Raw genomic sequence first — 22,707 nt, forward strand, 5'->3', positions numbered from 1 at the left:
CTGCGAGCAAGGGAAGCGCGAAAGCAATGATTAAAAAAAAATAAACAAAAATCTAGTTTTGTGATTGATTATAGGCAAAATATTCACAATCATAACAAATTTCTATTTCTCAACCTAATTTTTCCTTTCTTCTTTAAGCGTACTTTTCTCCTAAATCCACATCACCCTGATTTGTTTTCTATTGCTAACATAGATCGGGCTTTTTTCCTCTTGCTGCTTGCAATAACAAAGATGTCAAGGATAATATACGGACACGTTTGATTAAAAATAAAGACAAAACAACATAAAAAATCACAATGGGGGACTGTAATACTCTTGTGAGCCCTTCGCAGAGGGAGAACCTACTCCCGAAGCCACTCAAATCCGTGTATTCGGATGAATTCGTAACTAATTCGGTTCCGGCGTAACTTGGCCTTAAGCTGCAGCTTAAGGCCAAGTTACGCCGGAACGTACGCATGACTTTTGTCACTGATTGGAACATTTTATTAAATAAAATGTGAGCAACAGTGGCGTACCGTGGGTCACGGTATGGGTTGATCTGAAAAAAAAATGTTGAGTCACTTGGTGAGCGTGCTCAGTTGCCAGGTATACTGACTTAAACTGACCCAATAAAGACATTTTAAGGACAGTGCCATTAAACGGATATGTATCTCATTGATCACATAATGCGAGCTGAAATATGTTGATATTCAGAACTAAAAGGGATACTATAAGCAAACTTTTGTAATCATGATACGTACTTGTCTCGCAAAACAAACAATGCGAGCGCGAAGCGCGAGCTGAAATTTTTGTATATATTGACCACAAACAGGGACATTTTAAGGACTATTGTTTTAAGGAATCCATTAAGAGTACAATTATCTCACCATATTCATCTCATGCGAGTGCCAAGCGCATACTTATTTTGTTAGAATTACATCTAAACACATAAAGCACTTTTTGTAGTCATTGTAATATGCATCTCACTAATCAAAAAGCAATATGGAATTGGGATCACTCAATTGAATGGTTTACAAGTTACTTATATGGAAGATGCCAGAAAACGACAGTGCATGGTATATCATCTGATTTATTACCCATTAAATCTGGAATCCCTCAAGGGTCCATTTTAGGGCCGCTTCTTTTCATTTTACATATTAATGATCTGCCTTTAGTTCTTAGAAATTGCAAAATAAATATGTCTGCAGATGACACTATTATATATTATGCAAGTAACAACTACTCTGATCTAGAAAACAAAATCAATGAAGATTTGCAAAATGTGAAACGATGGCTTGATCACAATAAGCTTAGTTTGAATATCAAAAAAACTGAATATATTGTCCTAGGAACTAGAAATCGACTAAAACTATTCAAAGATGAATCCGTAAATATTCGCATTGATGGAACCCCCCCCAACAAGAGTTACCCAGTGTAAACTTTTAGGAGTAATTTTAGATAAAAATTTGTCATGGGGAAAACACATTCAAAATGTACAGAAGAAATGTAGTAGTGGTTTGTTTATGCTAAAATCGATACGAAGTATGGTTGACAAGGATACCATGATTCTAGTCTATAACGCCCTGATTTCATCTCATTTGTCATATTGTGATATACAGTGCGTCCCAAAAAAACTATACACTTTTGAAATGGCTGCCAAATAAAAAAATGTAGCACTTTGGGGGAAAAGACTTATAGATATGGAAAGCCAATAAAGTCAACTTTCAAATGACACCAAAAAGTTGGAAAATTATTCATGCTTGAGCGAGCACTGCCCACTGAAACAGAGGGTATGCAAATTAGGGTGGGCTGGAATTAGCCTTCCAATTTCTTTCAGATGTTTTGTTTGGTACTTGCAAAGTTGAAGGTTATTTGGTGAGTTAAAGATCAGATGTTATCAGTTTGTTGTTTGTGAAAATTTCATACGTTATTATATTGAAATTTAATGCATGAGTGATCATGAATTGCAATTTTTAGTGCAGCTTTATCATGTGGATCATGTGGATCTTAACAATGTGTTCATGACAGTCAGGAGAAGAGGGGGTAATATGACTTAGGTAGGTGAAGTAAGTTGATGGGCTTAAGGTCAACAGAACATTTAGCAACCCCTCCCTCCATCTCTACCCCCTCCCCCCACTTCTCTCCTCCTGGGAGACTAAGCTTGGCTAGGCTGGGCAGGAATTAGCCATACAGTTTTTTGAGAGGTTAGTCCTTTGGAACTTACAAAGCTAAGGGTGTTCTGCTATTCATGAGTGAGATAAGTTTTGGTTTTAATAGGCAAATTTCATGAATTACTCAATTGAAATGTACTGCATGAGTGAACAGGAATGCAATTTTAGTGTAGCATATTCATCTTGTGGACATCAGAAGTGTGTTCATGAGAGTCAGAGTAATGTGATGGTACATGTACCTGTTACAAGCAAGAGGGCGAGGTATGCTAAGACTTGGTTAAAAGGGCATTCCTCTTCTTTTTGTCCTTTTACAAATTAAAAGTCATAGGTACCCTCCCCTCTTCACCTCCATTTTCCAGCCCCCCCCCCCTCTCTCTCTCTGTCTCATCTCCCGGATTGTAGCCTTTTCAAAACTTAACTGCCAAGTGACCGGTGGCTGATGGTCAGTTTGAATGATTGCCAAAAAAAATTAATGATTATGATGATTAATGAAATAATTTATTGGAAAAAAAATGAATGTTTTATTGATCACATTGCACATTGAATGAGTTAATTTACTGATAAATTGTTGATTGAATGATTGATAGGAAAAAGTTGATGCCCTAATTCAGAATTAATCATTAAACCAACATTCTGCTCTGGACTTCACGCGTACATAAGAATAGCCATCAGTCTCTCAACAGGAGGGGAGGGTGGGAAAGAGGGAGGGGGCGGGGCTGAATGTTCTGTTGACCCTTATTCCATCAACCTACTTCTCCCACTTAAGCCCTATCTCACCCCCTATTCTCCCGACTGGCCGACTCCCATGAACACATTGCTGAGATCGCCATGATAAAGTTGAAATGCTGCCCCAAAAGAGATCCAAATGATAAAGCTGAAATGCTGCTCCAAAAGTGTAATTTGTGTTCACTCATTCATAAAAGTTCAATTTAATAACTTAAAAAATTTGCTTAAGCTATCAAAACTGATCAAGGTTGATCATTAATTTATCACAACGCCCTTAACTTTGCAAGTTCGAAATGATTTGCCTCTCAACAACTGAAATAAATTGGAAGGCTAATTCCAGCCCACCCTAATTATCATACCCTTTGTTTCAGTGGGCAGTGCTCGCTCAAGCATTAATATTTTTCCAACTTTTTGGTGTCATTTGAAAGTTGACTTCATTGGCTATCCATATATGAGAGTCTTTTTCCCCAAAGTGCTAGATTTTTTTATTTGGCGGCCATTTCAAAAGTGTATAGTTTTTTTTGGGACGCGCTGTAGTATGGGGGAATTGCGGCAAAAGATTCAAAATCGGGCAGCTCGCGTTATCAATAATACCGCCTGGGCTTCATTCGGAAACGATAATCTCAATGAACTAAATTGGGATACACTTGAAAAGAAAAGGAATGAAAGCGTTGCAATAATGATGTTTAACATACTCAATAACTTCGCCCCTTCATATCTAATCAATAGATTTTCCCTTGAAGAAAGATTACATAACACCAGAAGTGGGAATCTCAATTTGGAAATAATGCAAATAAAGTCTGAATCTGCAAAGCGCATGTTTATGTACAGAGGCGCCAGTATGTGGAACTCATTGATTATCTGTGTGATATGGATTACAATGACTATTTTTCTGTTTAATTGTTTTTATCAAACATCAACAGACAATTTCTATTTTCTGTCCCCAGTACGTGTATTATTTTCCAATCATTTCATATGTTTTGCTTTTATATGGCATCAGTATTAACCAAGTTTTATAATTATTTTCAGTGCATGTATAGTTATCATGAATTTTCCAGTCATTTTTTATATGTTTAGCTTTTATCATTGATAAATCATAACTTGTATTCATTTTCTTGTGCTCGGTTGTCCATTATAGAAACATGTATTTACTTTGACATTTTACTTTACCATGTATGCACCGCTTTGTTCCAATTTACAGACAGATATTTCATGTTGTAAGTTATTGATGTTTTTGAGAACGGTATATAATTTCTTCGTCTTTTTCTTACTATCATTATTATTCTTTTTCTTCTTCTTCTTTTCTTCTTCTGTTATCTTCTCTGTTTTCTTTTTCTTCTCCCTCTAACTTTTCCCTTCTTCCTTTTTTCTTCTCCTCCCTTCCTCTTCACGTTTCAATGATTGCCTTGTAATATTTAATTGATGCTTAATTCTGTTCCATTATTCGTTAAACACTGATTTTAAAATGTTTACTCTGTCAATTGTAATGTTCGACACGGCCCCAATGTAAATTAGTCTGTGAACTGTTTGGGCTTTTTAACCGTGTATAAATAAAATAAATCTTATCTTATCTAAATATTGCGAGCGCGAAGCGCGAGCTGAAAATTAAGGAAATTCAGACCTGAAGAGGGGCATTCTAAGGCTTGTTTGTAGGAATTCACGAAGACCATGCATTTTACTAACTAAATGACCCGAGCGCGAAGCGCAAGCTGAAAATATTTCATACTCGGATCAGAAAAAGGGACAATTTAAGGACTGATTTTAGGAATTCATTAAGAGCAGACATATCTCACTAATCCACTAATGCGAACGTAAGCACGGACAGGATATGTTCATTTTAAGACATTAAAATAGGTCTTAATAGCTTAACGTTGTTTATTTAAATACATGGACACTTCATATTGGCTGGATTGCATATGGAAACAAACACTCTTTATTATTAAGTTCTTTGTTTTAATAAGTAATGCATCTAAACATATATTTCCATTTTATACCGATTTTATTTTTTGTATATTTTGTAAGCCCCAACTAGTGAGGAGAGCTTCATATCAGAAATTAGTTTTTCTTTTAGTCATCCTCAGGCACTAGTTGGTGGTAATACATTCCTCTAATACATATTCTTGTTGTCTTTTGCCTGGAAATGAAATGAATTAAAATTTTAAAATAAAAATGGGGCAACCACTCTAAGTAGTCATGAAAAAGAAGCATATGTCACTACATAAAACAATAATAATTCGAAGTGCGAGGAAATATATTTGGTGTATGTATATTGACTTCAAAATTGGATGTTTTAGTACAACAGGATTATTTATCTCGTTAAATAGACAATGCGAGCACCAGGAACAATGAAGACATAGGCCCTGAGCAAATTGTGTTTCATAAAGTTATGATTTTTTTATCTTTATGTAATATCACATAATCATAATAGAATATTATAATAAACAATGATTTCTTCTTTCCCACTATACGTTTCTCTCCCTTTCTCCCTCTTTTTTCCTTTTCCCCGTTTTTTTTTGGGCCAGCCAATGGGGGGGGGGGGGGGGGCACGTGCCCCCCATGCCCCCCCCGTAGTTACGCAACTGGTGAGCAACACAGGGATAATCATAAAGCACAAGAAATTGTCACCAGTCACGCGTCAAGTCAATCTTAACTTGCAATCAGGTTTATGGAGAGGACCTATGAGCTTTATCGTAATGAGTTATACCGTAGTGAACTTTAGATTCTTAATTCATGTTTCACTTCAGCTAAGGAGGCCGTTGTGTTCAATGACACTTTAATTGTTCTCTCAACCCACCCCGAGTCTATTGTTAGACTAATGTTTCGCTAAAATATCATGCTTGATTTATATCCTTTGTCAGCCAAGGCTGATTGGAAATCAACGCAAATGATTTAATTCCACTGAACAAAAGAACATTACATAAAATTTGAAGGACAAATTACATTATGTTTATGCCCTACTGATTTTCAAAAAAAAAACCCACCAAGGTTCATTGGTTTCACTCTTTTGTTCTCTTTGACTTTTTTGTCATAATTTCGTATCCTCCCCCTCCTTTCATTTTCGTTTTCTTTTCAGTCACCAAAATAGTGAGAGCTGTACGTATGCGGCCACGCACCTGCACGTTTTATCATCACATCTATACTTTTTTTTATTTTTATTATCACATCGCACCTTTTTTCCAAATAGGCAAACATCATCATAATCACCAGACTTATATTCAAAGTTATACGCCGTGTACTTTGCCGTTGAGAGATAACTCTAAAGCAAATTAAAGTGTTGTGACATTAAAAATATGTTAAAGGCCTACAGCGAGGTTTCCATGACATTTGCTCTGGCGACAATTTCTCCGCTGTAAATTTCACTTATCAATAGAATGACCAAATTCATCCCTGGGGAGCGTTTCATGAAAGGACTTGTCGGACGTTTCATCAGACAGGTCCTGTTTGATCCGACAGTTACTATCGTAACAGTGCTTCTCAACCAATGAGAATCCAGGAAAGTTGTCACATCTGACAACTTGTCGGACGAAAAATATTTATGAACCACCCCCCCCCCCCCCCTGGATTCAACTTCCCTATATATCCTAAACCTACATGTAACCTTAAAATAAAACCCTATTGCAACCCGAACCCTATATCAGGTGGGAGTCACCCTTCTGCGCAAGATCAGAAGATGGTCTGTTGAAATCAAATGGCATGATGGTTTAATATTCAATGAGATAAGCACCAACCTTGATGCCTTGACAATTAACGATATTTTTTTTAATTATGCTTTCCATGAAATCCGCTGGAAGCACTACGTCCATGAGCTAAGTTGACCAAATACATTGTAATAGCAACATGATATGCTAATGCATTCAAAATATAAATGCAACAAATATCTTCGTAAAGTCTATGGGACCTTCAAACAAACCATAAAAGATAAGGACGAAATTCGAGGGTTGAATGTATACTACCAGTGGCTAGCATAATGTCAGACATTCCATATCTGACCAGAAAAGGATACCTCGACCGACTCATTTTAAAAATAAATCGGCATTTAAAAAGACTTCGCCTGACAGCGTCAAATTCATCACTTGAAGAATTAAAGGTCAAGTCCACCTCAGAAAAATGTTGATTTGAATCAATAGAGAAAAATCAGACAAGCACAATGCTGAAAATCTCATCATAATCGGATGTAAAATAAGAAAGTTATGACATTTCAAAGTTTTGCTTATTTTCAACAAAATAGTTATATGAACGAGCCAGTTACATCCAAATGAGAGAGTCGATGATGTCACTCACTCAATATTCCTTTTGTTTTTTATTGTTTGAATTATACAATATTTCAATTTTTACGAAAATTTGACAATTAGGACATCCTTGCCTGAAGCACAAAGTGTTAAAATAATGGAATTCCACGTGTTTAGGGAGGAATGAAACTTCATTTTACATGACAATGACGAGAAAATCAAAATAATTTCATTTTTCATATAATAAAATACAAAAGAAATAGTGAGTGAGTGATGTCATCAACTCTCGCATTTTGGATGTAACTGGCTCGTTCATATAACTATTTTGTTGAAAATAAGCGAAACTTTAAAATGCCATAACTTTCTTATTTTACATCCGATTTTGATGAAATTTTCAGTGTTGTGCTTGTTGAATTTTTCTCTTTTTATTCAAATCAAGTTTTTGTTGGGGTGGACTTGTCCTTTAAAATGGCCCTATTCTTCAGCCAGTAAAATATAGTTTCGAAGAGGTAATGTATCTTCCCAATTTGGTAAAAGAAAGTTCAGTAGCTACCCTTCCTAAAGAATTAGTGTTAGATTGTCAATCACATCCGTTCCTATTTGTCAAATCAGCAATATCAAATTAAAAAATTGAGAATGGGTTGGCTCGAATGAATGTCTTTTTGCCTGCCAAGATGTAATTAAGCCCGTTTAACCACGAAACGCAAATCAATTCATGTAGTTTCGAATTTCGAAACAAAACGAATGTACACAGAGTATCACTGTAGCCACCAGTGGTGTCACCAGTTTCATGGGGAAACTGAAAAGTGGTATTTGTTGGAAATAGGTAATCTTGAAATTTTCATATTTTCTTTTAACGTCCATTTTACAGTGGACGTTAAAAAAAATGCCGAGATATATCTCAAACCCTTATCATGTCCTAAAAAATATATTATAGTTTCAAAATGTGTAAAATCCTTAGAATCCCACAACTTTTAGATTAAAAATTACCAATTTCTACTCACTTCTATACTATCAAAATATTGGAACATTGTTTATGTTGTTACCCGTAAAAAAGTTAGTTACGTTTCTGCTCATAATATACGACCTGAGGCAGCAGAAAGCAATAATATACAAAGCATATTTCCTTTTTTATCTGGCCAGTCAGTCTGTAGGAATCTTTTGTATATCTGCAAAGAAAAATTAATTAATTGAATATCCTTACATACAGGGGCGGATCCAGGATTTCCCAAAGTGAGAGGATGGCAATTTGTAGAGGAAAAAATAGCAAGCCCCGACCCCCCCCCCCCCAAAAAAAAAAAGAAAAGAAAGTAAATGAATAAATACGTTAATGAAGGTATTCACACGGAATGTATGGTTATAATTTTATGTCAGGAAAATTTTGGCAAGCAAAAAAAAGAGAAGCTCCTCACTTACATTGACATGACATATTCCCCTGACATATTTATTTCTCTCAAGGGGAGGGGTGGGGACAAGCCTAGATCCGCCACTGCTGACATGTTTTTTACCTGTAGTATCAAACATGAATGAATGAATGAGATGGTACCCCAATCCTCTTTTTACCTCCATGTAACGACTAAACCCAGTCGATTTCCTCGTCTACGAACCAAATATAATGTAACTGCAATGATAGCTCTTTTCACGGTCTTCCTCGCCTTTTCAGCGGAGATTATTCTACAAAATAATTATGATGACCAGCATATTGGAGACGGCACAAAGAAAATACAATGGCACATGCTTTCTTGACGTTTCGCTACCGAGGATGGCAACGTTGATTTCAATTAAAGTGTGTTTTGTGAAATTAGATTTGCCGCAAACAAGCAATAAGGACAATGAACCGTTGCGATACAATGGCTTTCTGCAAATATGCATTACGACAGATTAAAAACACTGTATGTTGAAAGACATACATTTATTTAGTATCACAGTCACGTATTTCATTAGATGTCTTTGTGTACACTTACACCCGAGGGGCTCAATAGTTGCCTCCCCCTATAAAAGTTCGCATTTCTTAATAAAATAAAGAAACATTTAACGTATTTTTCAACGTCCTAATCTTCCTCCATAGTTAAGTGCGCCCTATTGCAGCTGGTCGACTCATATATATATTTCCACTTCTAATCTGCTACACAATAATCGCGTATTTCAATATGATTGAGTATAGATAGAATAATTGCATCCCCGTGCCCGGAATTTCCCGAAATAGTGCGCCCAGCCCCTCCAAACTCTTCCCCTCACTACGCTGCATAGTGCCCGGTGTCATTTATATTTGAATGGCACCGACTTATGTCATTATGATAAAAAAAATCGAGGTATCAATACCCTCCCCCTCTCCCTTTCTTATTCTCTCTCTCTCTCTTCTTAAAGGTCAAGTCAACTCCAACAAAAACTTGATTTGAATAAAAAGAGAAAAATTCAACAAGCATAACACTGAAAATTTCATCAAAATCGGATGTAAAATAAGAAAGTTATGACATTTCAAAGTTTCGCTTATATTTAACAAAAGAGTTATATGAACGAGCCAGTTACATCCAAATGAGAGAGTTGATGATGTCACTCACTCACTATTTCTTTTGTTTTTTATTGTTTGAATTATACAATATTTCAATTTTAACGCATTTGACGATTTGGACCTCCTTGCCTGAAGCACAAAATGTTAAAATAATGGAATTCCACGTGTTCAGGGAGGAATGAAACTTCATTTCACATGACAATGACGAGAAAATCAAAATATTTCATATTTCAAACAATAAAAAACAAAAGAAATAGTGAGTGAATGACATCATCGACTCTCTCATTTGGATGAAGCTGGCTCGTTCATATAACTGTTTTTGTGAAATGAAGCGAAACTTTGAAATGTCATAACTTTCTTATTTTGCATCCGATTTTGATGAAATTTTGAGTGTTATGCTTGTTGATTTTTTCTCTTTTTATTCAAATCAAGTTTTTGTTGGGGTGGACTTGTCCTTTAAGCCTGGGCTGGTGAGGATGTTTTTTTATATATAATAATAATAATAATAGCGCCATCTATCTAAAAATAATCTATTCCGAGGCGCATTTCTTAATTATTATTATTACCCCGGCATTAGCTCGAGCTGCCTTTCAGCGCACAGTGCATTCAAAGAATTAATCGTGCCGGGTACCCATTCACCTCACCTGGGTTGAGTGCAGCAGTTTCAAACTATCTTTCATACAAAGAAGTAATGATTTGATTTTACTTATACTTTGAAATTTATTTTTACATTTTAAAAGGTGGGTTCTGTTTATGATATTACCTTGTGTTATGGCATTGTATGGATCATAACATGTCCCCATTTTCCCCCTTATTCATAATCATACTTACACTAGATCCATTAACACTGAACAATAAATCAATTCATGCAAGCAATTAATTCAAACGCAATAATAATACAATTCTGAATACTGCATTTCAATCTTAATTCACTTCAGTTTCATTAAATAATCCATGATTATCTATACGCAAAATGCAATATTATGTGTTTTGGATTTATGATAATGCATTCTTTTAACCTTTGAAGTTTATCTGGATAAGTGAATATAAAATGTCTGATTTTCGCTTGCTCATTTTAGTTTAATTTTGTTTCAACTTTTCAATGCAGATACCATCCACCGTGGTTAAACAATTTTGGTATACATCGGTGTTAGTCTGCAGATACAGACCCTTGGTTTTCGCAATTCGCCTAGAACATAATACGGAGTCTGAACTAGTGAGACTAGATTCACTGTGTACTGTGGCTAGACACAGAGTCTTTGGAGTTTAGTCGTATACTCTTGACCAGTCCTGGTATCGGTTGAAGCATGGAGCTCCATGGTGGTTGAAGTGTCGAATATATTTCTAGTGTCGAATATATGTTGAAGTGTCGAATATATTTCTATATTCCTTGTATCTATTTTTGAGGGGTCCACATTATACAAGCTTTGCTTTTCAGTGGACCCCTCCATTCTTCTTATGATAGCCTATATAATTGCATTGATTTAATTATATTTAATGATATTGATTATATTGATTTAACTTGACATGTATGTTAATTTATATTTAAATTACTTTCAAATATGTATTTTTTTCCCCAATATTGAATTTTGTTCATGCTATTGTTTATTTAAATTGAATCAATCTATCTTGTACTTATTTGTATCATTTTGAAGAATGAAAATAAATTTGAATTGAATTGAATTGAGTCTGTTCGTGCAGACTTCATCGGATTGGTTACAATACTTTTATTCATAATTATTGTTGCAGTATGTTTCATCATTTTTTTTTAAATTTCATCATAATATATATATTAAAAAAAAGCAAACTGTGATTGATTTCAGAAACACGATGCGTAGGCCCCTAAGCATTAGTTCTCCACAAAGAGGTTGAACATGTGAAATACTTGGAAAGTGTTTACAGAGACCGATATACTGTAAACATGACATAAGAACATTCAAATTACGTAAAGAACAAGCAAACCAATCATATCTACATTCAGAGAACGAAGAATATCCACATTGATAATGGTTTGATTGTCCTGTTTTATCAGGCTGTCATTAAAGAGCATATTGACCTAATACAAATTAAGTTGCATCATGGACCGATTGCATGCAATGCAATACGGTATTTACTATATGAACCTTGCAGTCGTTGTTCAAAAGTTATACAACCATGTTTAAGTTATTGTATGAGAATAAACAGCAAGAATGAGATTTGTTATTTAAGATTTTAAACACTTGTTTAAACTGTGAAGCGACGACTGTAAGGTTGATATATTGCATCAGCGGCGTACCCAGGATTTTCCGCGAAAAAAAATGTGACAAGCAAACAAAAAAAGGTCTTCAAGTTAATTTTGCTTCTCAAAAGGGGGGAGGGGCATGTCCCCTGGATCAGTTGTGACTCGTCATGGTCAGGGGGGCAGGGGTACGTCTCCTGCATCAGATGTGACTCGTCTGCTCATGAACTACAAGCCTCCGACATTATTTCTCTCTTCAAGATGTCGTTCTCTTTCATTTCTTTCCAAAGGAATTTCTCTCTTGCACATTTACTATTACAGGAATTCGAATATTCTATCACTATATGGCTTGTCACCCGCTCCCCGACCTTATCATTCTCCCTATTTCAAATGGTACCGTCCAAATATACACGTGTATGAATACATGCATGCATTGAACGTATATGGGGGTCCGATCGTTTGATTTTCTTCTTTTTTTAACAAAAAAAGACGGCGTTTTTTTTCAACCAATCAGGCTGAACCTTATATCACAAGAAAGAGTTACTACCTGTCTATCTGATATTCTTTGAACTCAGACATTTTGACACGAAAGTCAGACGCTGTAAGAGAAGATCGACCCCTAAACAGTGCAAAAAGTGCTTCGCTCACACAAAAAACACGAGAAACTGTTTATTTTCAGTAAAAAAAGACGGTTGTTTTTTAATCAGAATTTTAAAAAATGACAGATATCATGAGATGTAAAACAAGTCTAAGATTAAAAACCGTTTGAACCTGTGAAAAATCTCGAGTGTTTTTTTAGATATGAGTTAAAAGAGCCTAAAATGGGTCTTTTTTGTAAAGTTTTTGACGCCGGAATAGGGGATTTGCCACGGTGCGCATAAAGTGAACACAACAAATTCATATGCTTGGGTACGCTGTTGCATGTACTGTAAACAGCGTTGTATAATTTTTTTTAAACAACGTTTTTACTCTGTACTTCGGAAACGGTACCAAGTAAAGAAAGATGGGTCTCGCGATCGGCGATGTTCGTGTGTTTTTCGGTATCCCAGCAAGGCAATTCGTAGCAGGGGCGGAGATTCTCGAAAGCGTCCGTAAATGCTCACGAGGTGTGGACCGGAGCACAGAGTGCAGTGCGTGATGGTAGATCGGCGCGCTATATAATGAGCGATTAGCAAGCAGATCCGAAACCTCGTTCGAAAGTCTCACGAGCCTAAAACATTTTCAATAGACTCGTGTGCAAAAAGTGGCCGTTTAAAAAAATTCGTAAACAAAAAGAATGAAAATCGAGGGTTGAATTTTACAGTGGATAGGATCCATATCTGACCAGAAAAGGGTACCTCGATCGACCGACTCATTTTTTAAAAAAGTCGGCATTAATGAAGACTACTGCCGAGGGATCAAATTCATCACACGAGACAATGGCCCTAATTCTTCCGCCAGTCAAAATAGTTCCAAAATTGGTGACGTATATTTTTATTGGAAAAAGGAACTTTCAGTAGTTGCCCGATCCCTCCAACCAGTGTTAGATTGCCAATGATACATATTGCCTTAATCACCTAAATTGAGGGTTGGCTCGATCGAATAAATATATTTTGCCTTCCAGTTAATTGTAAATAGGCCAGTGTGACCAGAAGACGAGTGGTCCCGAGTCTTAGAGATTCTGATCTGATCATGGACCCAGTAGCGTACCTAGCATTTTCCACAAGGGGGGCAAAATCGTCCGCCAAAAAAATGACAAGCCAAAAAAAAGGTCTTCAACCACAAATAAAGGATTTCGTACCAGAAAAAAAAAAATTGACAAACAAAAAAAAGGGAAAAAAAGGTCTTCAACTTCAAAGGTGGGCCGGGGGTCAATGTTGGCTCGTCAGGGATCAGTTATCAGCTGTGACTCGTCAGGGGGCAGGGATAAGTTCCTTGCATGGGTTGTGACTCGTCGGGGGGGGGGGGGGGCGGCCCCACTGTCCCCTTCCCGTAAGTACGCTAGTGCATGGACCTACTAACTGTCTCTGTAGATCTGATTGACTGTCTGTTTGAACAGAGGTTATTGTCAAAAACAAATAAACTCATTACAGATCCAAGCCATCCTCTAAATGCCAAATATTCATTCAATCGATCCGGGATCCGTATAAAATCCACGCAGTGATTTAGGTCACGCTATATCCCGCCAATCTTTCGTTCCTAGTAAATCTATTCACTTGTATAATCAACTTGTTAGGAGAAAATATCTTTACAATACTCCCGACTAACCATGCAAGTAGTCGATGGATAACGGCAATACAAATAATAATTATGATACTACTACTGCTACCACTACTGATAAAAATGGTGATAATGATGACGATGATGATGATGATGATAACAATAATAATAACAACAACAACAATAATAATATGATAATAATAATAATGATATAAAATAATAATAATGAATATCAAAGAGATAATGACTGTTAATTCAAACTCTGTAACTACAAGTAATGGTAACAAATTTTACATGCCATGACTTCTTGTGAAGAATAATAATTTTTTGTCTGTTTTGCACAAGAGAGCTGTTTGCCGTTTTCTATCTTGTATCATGTATATGCAATTGTGTTCATAATTACGTTTATACCCATCCTGTTCATGATTACAAAAAGTACTTAGAACGTCCAGATATCATCCCCGGATATCAAAGCTGTTCGGCTCGTGAGATATCATCTTCATGGACCAATTAATGTAAACTGCTAGTCTTTAACAGGTTCCTTTTCAAGTCAGTATATAGAGACTACATTTGAAATAAAATTAGCTTGCGCGCCACGCTCTGTTTTTTTTTTAATGTGTGTCACCCTCCCCCCCGGCCCCAAAATGTTATTTTGTCTCCTCCTCCCTGGTGCCGTCATTGCCACGGACCCGATCCGAATAGCACTGCCCCCCCAAAAAAAAAAATGTTCTACAACCGAGAACAAAAGGAAATGATAAAAGGAAAGAAAGATGAAAGATACGTCATTTTATGCATACCATGTCAAAATCAATCTCAAAGTTAAAGGTGTTTTTTCTCGCTGGCTGGAGACTTATTATTAAGCAAATTTTTGCTGCATGCGCCATTGTGTGCCCCCTCTTTTTGTTCTTATCACCCATTGAGCTTCGCCCTAATGCACGGGGCACAATCATAAAACATCCAGTTCATACAATTATATGACCCCTCCGTTCTCCCTTCTCTTTCTCTCCCACCCCCCCCCCTTTCTTTCTAATCTTCCCCTTTCGCTTCTCTCTCTCCTATTATGTATTCTCTCTTTCCTTGTTTTTTTTTTTACTCTATCCACTGGCGGCACCAAGAGATTAGTCAGGACCGTGGTTCCCCATGCTTGAAATATTCCGTTTTGTTAATTTTAGCCCCCTATTAATGTGCATGCGCCGGGTAACCGAGTCAAGTTCTACAAGTTACGATAGGTGGTTACCCTGGATATGCCGTCGGGATATTTCTGGGGGCCCCTCGAAAAAAAAAAAATCTTGCCCTTTTATTCACTGACGTTTGTCCCCTAAATGTCCTCGTACTTGGGCAAGCCAGTGTTGTTATGGTTGCCCGAGACGTGCTGCACCTGTAAAACCCCTTAGCTTTCAAAACCCCTGAATATTTGAATATCGAATATTGGTCCAGCTTCACAGGCGTTTGAATATCGAACCTGAATATCAAACCAACTTCACAGTTTGAATATCGAATATCCAACTAACTTCCTGCCGGTACGTTCCTGTACAATATACTCTGTAGCCTCAGCTCTTCGCATTGCGCTCATTATAACGAACGGTCTCATTGGTTGATTTAACGTCACTACACTAATTCATTTAACGTCATGGCGTTAAATCGTTGAGCAGTAATTCGGAATTACGTCGTGTAGTAACTATTTACTACATGACGTAATTCTTTAGGTAGTGTAGTAATTGGAATTACTACACTACGTAATTATTTACGTCGTGTAGTAATTCGAATTACTACACGACCTTAATTATTTGATGTAGCGACACTAATTCATTTAACGTCATGACATTAAATCGTTGTGCTGTAATTCGGAATTGCGTCGTGTAGCAATTCGAATTGCTACACGACGTAATTATTTACGTCGTGTAGTAAATTGAATTACGACACGACGTATATCCATGTTTTTGACGGTCTCCTGCTTCCATATTCAAAACCACCCGACCAAGAGGTTTCCAGCACTCAACTTGAATTCCTTGATTTGTACAAAGCAGTGGTAACTGTCAGACACCGGGATCGGAATAAACAGGAATTGAGGTAAATTGCCAATTCGTTCACTGCAACCTCATCCACTCACCACATTGTCTACCTTCATTTAGTCTAATGCCATTCCGTCCAACTTTCGTCAAACAACCATTTGGTCCAATAACCGTTTGGTCCAATCATCACTTCGTACAATCACCAGTTCGTCTATTACCATTTCGTCTAATAACCAGTTGGACTAATACCCATTTTCTTTTCATTCATTTGCACAATTAACACTTTAGTTTAACGAGACTACATGGTGAATGGCTATTGGACCAACTGGTTATTAGACGGAATGGCATTAGACTAAATGAAAGTAGTACCCCCTTTAAGGATTATCAACCAATAACAAAAGAGAATGGAAGAGGTAACCAAGATGTGACAGTCCAAGTCATGAAACCTATCAAATGAGAAATAGGGGATGTTGGGATGGTGACATAATGAGAATGTTGAGCATAAGAATTAGATGCGAGAACGTACTAAATGAACAAAATGTGAAAAAGAAAAGAACGAAGTAATCAAAGTGATTAAAGGATGAATGTCAAAGTGACAGACACACATAATAATAATCATAATAACATTTGTAGGGCGCTTTATACTGGTGTTTCAAAGCGCACAGGTTGGCAGATAATAATAATATACAGTCAATCGGTCAAAAAAAAATATGAGAAAAGGTGAGCTTTAAGTGACGATTTGAAAATTTCTACGGAGGGAGCATTTTGGATAAGAATTGGGAGTTTATTCCAGAGGGTGGGAGCAATTACAGAAAATGCACGATCACCATAGCGGGTCATAGTGCGAGGGCCATGAATTAAATTATTGGAATATCATGAACGTAAGGATCTGACAGAAGAGGAAGAACGAAGGGAAAATTATTCATTATTATTATTTTACACACATAATGATGGAAATGTGCTTTAATATGCGTTTTCCACTGACCAGCATTATAAACGTAATTATGAACACAATTGCATATACATGATACAAGATAGAAAACGGCAAACAGCTCTCTTATGCAAAACAGACAAAAAAATTATGATTCTTCACAAGAAGTCATGGCATGTAAAATTTGTTACCATTACTTGTAGTTTTACAGTTTGATTTAACAGTCATTATCTCTTTGATATTCATTATTATTATTTCATATCATTATTATTATTATCATCATCATTATTATTATTATATTATTATTGTTGTTGTTGTTATTATAATTGTTATCATCATCATCATTACTATTAACATCATCATCGTCATCATTATCACCATTTTTATCAGTAGTGATAGCAGTAGTAGTATCATAATTATTATTAGCTTTCAGAATTCAGGGGTTTTGAAAGCTAAGGGTTTTACAGGTGCAGCACGTCTCGGGCAACCATAACAACACTGGCTTGCCCAAGTACGAGGACATTTAGGGGACAAACGTTAGTGAATAAAAGGGCAAGAATTTTTTTTCGAGGGTCCCCAGGGACACCCCGACGGCCTAGCCGGGGTAACACGTATCCTAACTTGTAGAACCCGACTCGGGCAACCATATAAACACTAGTTTGACCTGGTGCATACACGTTTAGGGGGCTCAAATTAACAAAATTAAAGGAATAAAGGGCTATTTATCGCATTTTATTTAATTATTTTTTTCCAAGTGGCCCCCAGGAATATCCCGACGGCCTATCCGGGGTAACCACCTATCCTAACTTGTAGAACTTGACTCGGTTACCCGGCGCATGCACATTAATAGGGGGCTAAAATTAACAAAAAGGAATATTTCAAGCATGGGGAACCACGGTCCTGACTATTCTCTTGGTGCTGCCAGTGGGTAAATAATAAAAAAACAAGGAAAGAGAGAATACATAATAGGAGAGAGAGAAGCGAAAGGGGAAGATTAGAAAGAAAGGGGGGATGACTTGAACTGACTTGAAAAGGAACCTGTTAAAGACTAGCAGTTTGCATTAATTGGTCCATGAAGATGATATCTCACGAGCCGAACAGCTTTGATATCCGGGGATGATATCTGGACGTTCTAAGCACTTTTTGTAATCATGAACAGGATGGGTATACAACTATAAAATTGATGCGAGCGCGAAAACAAAATGGAGATTTCAGACCGGGATTTCAGACCAAAAAGAGACATTCTAAACACTTTTCTAATCATGAAGAGGATAGGTATATAACTAAATATTGGTCCAGCTTCACAGGCGTATGAATATAGAACCTGAATATCAAACCAACTTCACAGTTTGAATATCGAATATCCAACTAACTTCCTGCCGGTACGTTCCTGTACAATACTCTGTAGCCTCAGCTCTTCGCATTGCGCTCATCTAATGAACGGTCTCATTGGTTGATTTAACGTCAGACTACACTAATTCATTTAACGTCATGACGTTAAATCGTTGAGCAGTAATTCGGAATTACGTCGTGTAGTAATTATTTACTACACGACGCAATTCTTTAGGTAGTGCAGTAATTGGAATTACTACACTACGTAATTATTTACGTCGTGTAGTAACTCGAATTGCTACACGACGTAATTATTTACGTCGTGTAGTAAATTGAATTACTACACTACGTAATTATTTGCGTCGTGTAGTAAATTGAATTACGACACGACGTATATCCGTGTTTTTGACAGTCTCCTGCTTCCATAAATCGTTGGGCAGTAATTCGGAATTGCGTCGTGTAGTAATTCGAATTACTACACTACGTAATTATTTTTGTCATGTAGTAATTCGAATTGCTACAGGACGTAATTATTTACGTCGTGTAGTAAATTGAATTACGACACGACGTATATCCATGTTTTTGACGGTCTCCTGCTTCCTTGTTCAAAACCACCCGACCAAGAGGTTTCCAGCACTCAACTTGAATTCCTTGGTTTGTACAAAAAGCAGTGGTAACTGTCAGACAACGGGATCGGAATAAACAGGAATTGAGGTAAATTGTCAATTCGTTCATTGCAACCTCATCCACTCGCCACATTGTCTACCTTCATTTAGTCTAATGCCATTCCGTCCAACATTTCGTCAAACAACCATTTGGTCCAATAACCGTTTGGTCCAATCATCACTTCGTACAATCACCAGTTCGTCTATTACCATTTCGTCTAATAACCAGTTGGACTAAAACCCATTTTCTTTTCATTCATTTGCACAATTAACACTTTAGTTTAATGAGACTACATGGTGAATGGCTATTGGACCAACTGGTTATTAGACGGAATGGCATTAGACTAAATGAAAGTAGTACCCCCTTTAAGGATTATCAACCAATAACAAAAGATAATGGAAGAGGTAACCAAAATGTGACAGTCCAAGTCATGAAACCTATCAAATCAGAAATAGGGGATGTTGGGATGGTTACATAATGAGAATGTTGAGCATAAGAATTAGATGCGAGAACGTACTAAATGAACAAAATGTGAATAAGAAAAGAACGGAGTAATCAAAGTGATTAAGGGATGAATGTCAAAGTAACAGACACACATAATAATAATAACATTAATTTTTGTAGGGCGCTTTATACTGGTGTTTCAAAGCGCAAAGGTTGGCAGATAATAATAATATACAGTCAATAGGTCAAAAAAATATGAGAAAAGGTGAGCTTTAAGTGACGATTTGAAAATTTCTACGGAGGGAGCATTTTGGATATGAATTGGGAGTTTATTCCAGAGGGTGGGAGCAATTACAGAAAATGCACGATCACCATAGCGGGTCTTAGTGCGAGGGCCATGAATTAAATTATTGGAATATCATGAACGTAATGATCTGACAGAAGAGGAAGAACGAAGGGAAAATTATTCATTATTATTATTTTACACACATGATGATGGAAATGTGCTTTAATATGCGTTTTCCACTGACCAGCGTTATGAACACAATTGCATATACATGATACAAGATAGAAAACGGCACACAGCTCTCTTATGCAAAACAGACAAAAAAATTATGATTCTTCACAAGAAGTCATGGCATGTAAAATTTGTTACCATTACTTGTAGTTATACAGTTTGATTTAACAGTCATTATCTCTTTGATATTCATTATTATTATTTTATATCATTATTATTATTATCATTATTATTATCATATTATTATAGTTGTTGTTATTATTATTGTTATCATCATCATTACTATTAACATCATCATCGTCATCATTATCACCATTGATAGGTACCTCAGTAGTAGTATCATAATTATTATTAGCTTTCAGAATTCAGGGGTTTTGAAAGCTAAGGGGTTTTACAGGTGCAGCACGTCTCGGGCAACCATAACAACACTGGCTTGCCCAAGTACGAGGACATTTAGGGGACAAACGTTAGTGAATAAAAGGGCAAGAATTTTTTTTCGAGGGTCCCCAGGGACACCCCGACGGCCTAGCCGGGGTAACACGTATCCTAACTTGTAGAACCCGACTCGGGCAACCATATAAACACTAGTTTGACCTGGTGCATACACGTTTAGGGGGCTCAAATTAACAAAATTAAAGGAATAAAGGGCTATTTATCGCATTTTAGTTAATTATTTTTTTCCAAGTGGCCCCCAGGAATATCCCGACGGCCTATCCGGGGTAACCACCTATCCTAACTTGTAGAACTTGACTCGGTTACCCGGCGCATGCACATTAATAGGGGGCTAAAATTAACAAAAAGGAATATTTCAACCACGCATGGGGAACCACGGTCCTGACTAATCTCTTGGTGCTGCCAGTGGGTAAATAAAAAAAAACAAGGAAAGAGAGAATACATAATAGGAGAGAGAGAAGCGAAAGGGGAAGATTAGAAAGAAAGGGGGGGGGGATGACTTGAACTGACTTGAAAAGGAACCTGTTAAAGACTAGCAGTTTGCATTAATTGGTCCATGAAGATGATATCTCACGAGCCGAACAGCTTTGATATCCGGGGATGATATCTGGACGTTCTAAGCACTTTTTGTAATCATGAACAGGATGGGTATACAACTATAAAATTGATGCGAGCGCGAAAACAAAATGGAGATTTCAGACCGGGATTTCAGACCAAAAAGAGACATTCTAAACACTTTTCTAATCATGAAGAGGATAGGTATATAACTAAATATTGGTCCAGCTTCACAGGCGTATGAATATAGAACCTGAATATCAAACCAACTTCACAGTTTGAATATCGAATATCCAACTAACTTCCTGCCGGTACGTTCCTGTACAATACTCTGTAGCCTCAGCTCTTCGCATTGCGCTCATTATAACGAACGGTCTCATTGGTTGATTTAACGTCACTACACTAATTCATTTAACGTCATGACGTTAAATCGTTGAGCAGTAATTCAGAATTACGTCGTGTAGTAATTATTTACTACACGACGTAATTCTTTAGGTAGTGTAGTAATTCTTTACGTCGTGTAGTAATTCGAATTACTACACGACCTTAATAATTTGATGTAGCGACACTAATTCATTTAACGTCATGACATTAAATCGTTGGGCAGTAATTCGGAATTGCGTCGTGTAGTAATTCGAATTACTACACTACGTAATGATTTACGTCGTGTAGTAATTCGAATTGCTACACGACGTAATTATTTACGTCGTGTAGTAAATTGAATTACGACACGACGTATATCCGTGTTTTTGACGGTCTCCTGCTTCCATACATGGTTGCTGCAGAGAGCGGCTCCCTAGTAAATGAAAACCCTTTGTTATCGTGAAACTTGTCTCTAAAATCTGTACAAGCTTTAACCGTCAGGTGACAACGCTCGACCTCGCGAGAACAATTATAGATCAATCGGCCCATTCAAATCATTTGATCCTACCAGGAGAAAACAGATATGTCTTCCCAATCAGTGGCGGGCCGTGACCCGGAGAAGACAAAGCATTGGGGGGGGGGGCACAACATTGTTCACAGACAATGCAGTGCCCCCCCATGCTTTGTCTCCTCCGGGTCACGGTCCGCTACTGTTCCCAATGATACATCATTTACATTACACCCCGTTTTTATTTGGGGAGGGGATTCTGAAATGAAAAATATGTTTTTGCAAGAATTCTGTCACGGTTTTTTGTGATATCGGATGTCGTATAAATGAATTTTGGATACCATACGGGGGGGGGGGGGTGTAGTTGCTCTGGATACGGCTTAGAAGTGCGTTCATACCGAACCCTATGAGAGTAATGCAAAATGACGTGTGGAAATTGCCACGGAATCGTAAAAAAACTAAGATCTCCTTTTCTTAATAGTTCACAATGTCGCTTTCGATGATATTTGACAGCTCCAAATTTTTTTAACACAATGTGAAACTGAAGAATTTTACACTGCTAGAGACAAATTATCCTTAAAACAAAACTAAGAATCGTTTCTGGAACAGAGCCTCGAGAACATCTGTAATCTTTCCGCCTTTTCACACGGTACCAAAATTGTAATTTGAATGACGATTCCAGGGAAAAATAATTCTAATGACGATTTTTTTTAGCACGAGTGAAATCAAACTAGAATCACGAATGCTAATCACAATCACGAATTCGAATTCTACTCTGGAGGTGAATTCCAGTTAATAGACCGGTTTACTAAAATATTCAAATTTTACGCATACCAGTTTCACAAAGGTTGCCTCTAACAACCGGAAAGCTTGCCCGAGGATTGCCCGACAT

This window comes from Lytechinus variegatus, chromosome 13 (assembly GCF_018143015.1).
Source record: "Lytechinus variegatus isolate NC3 chromosome 13, Lvar_3.0, whole genome shotgun sequence".
NCBI classification, from domain to species: domain Eukaryota; kingdom Metazoa; phylum Echinodermata; class Echinoidea; order Temnopleuroida; family Toxopneustidae; genus Lytechinus; species Lytechinus variegatus.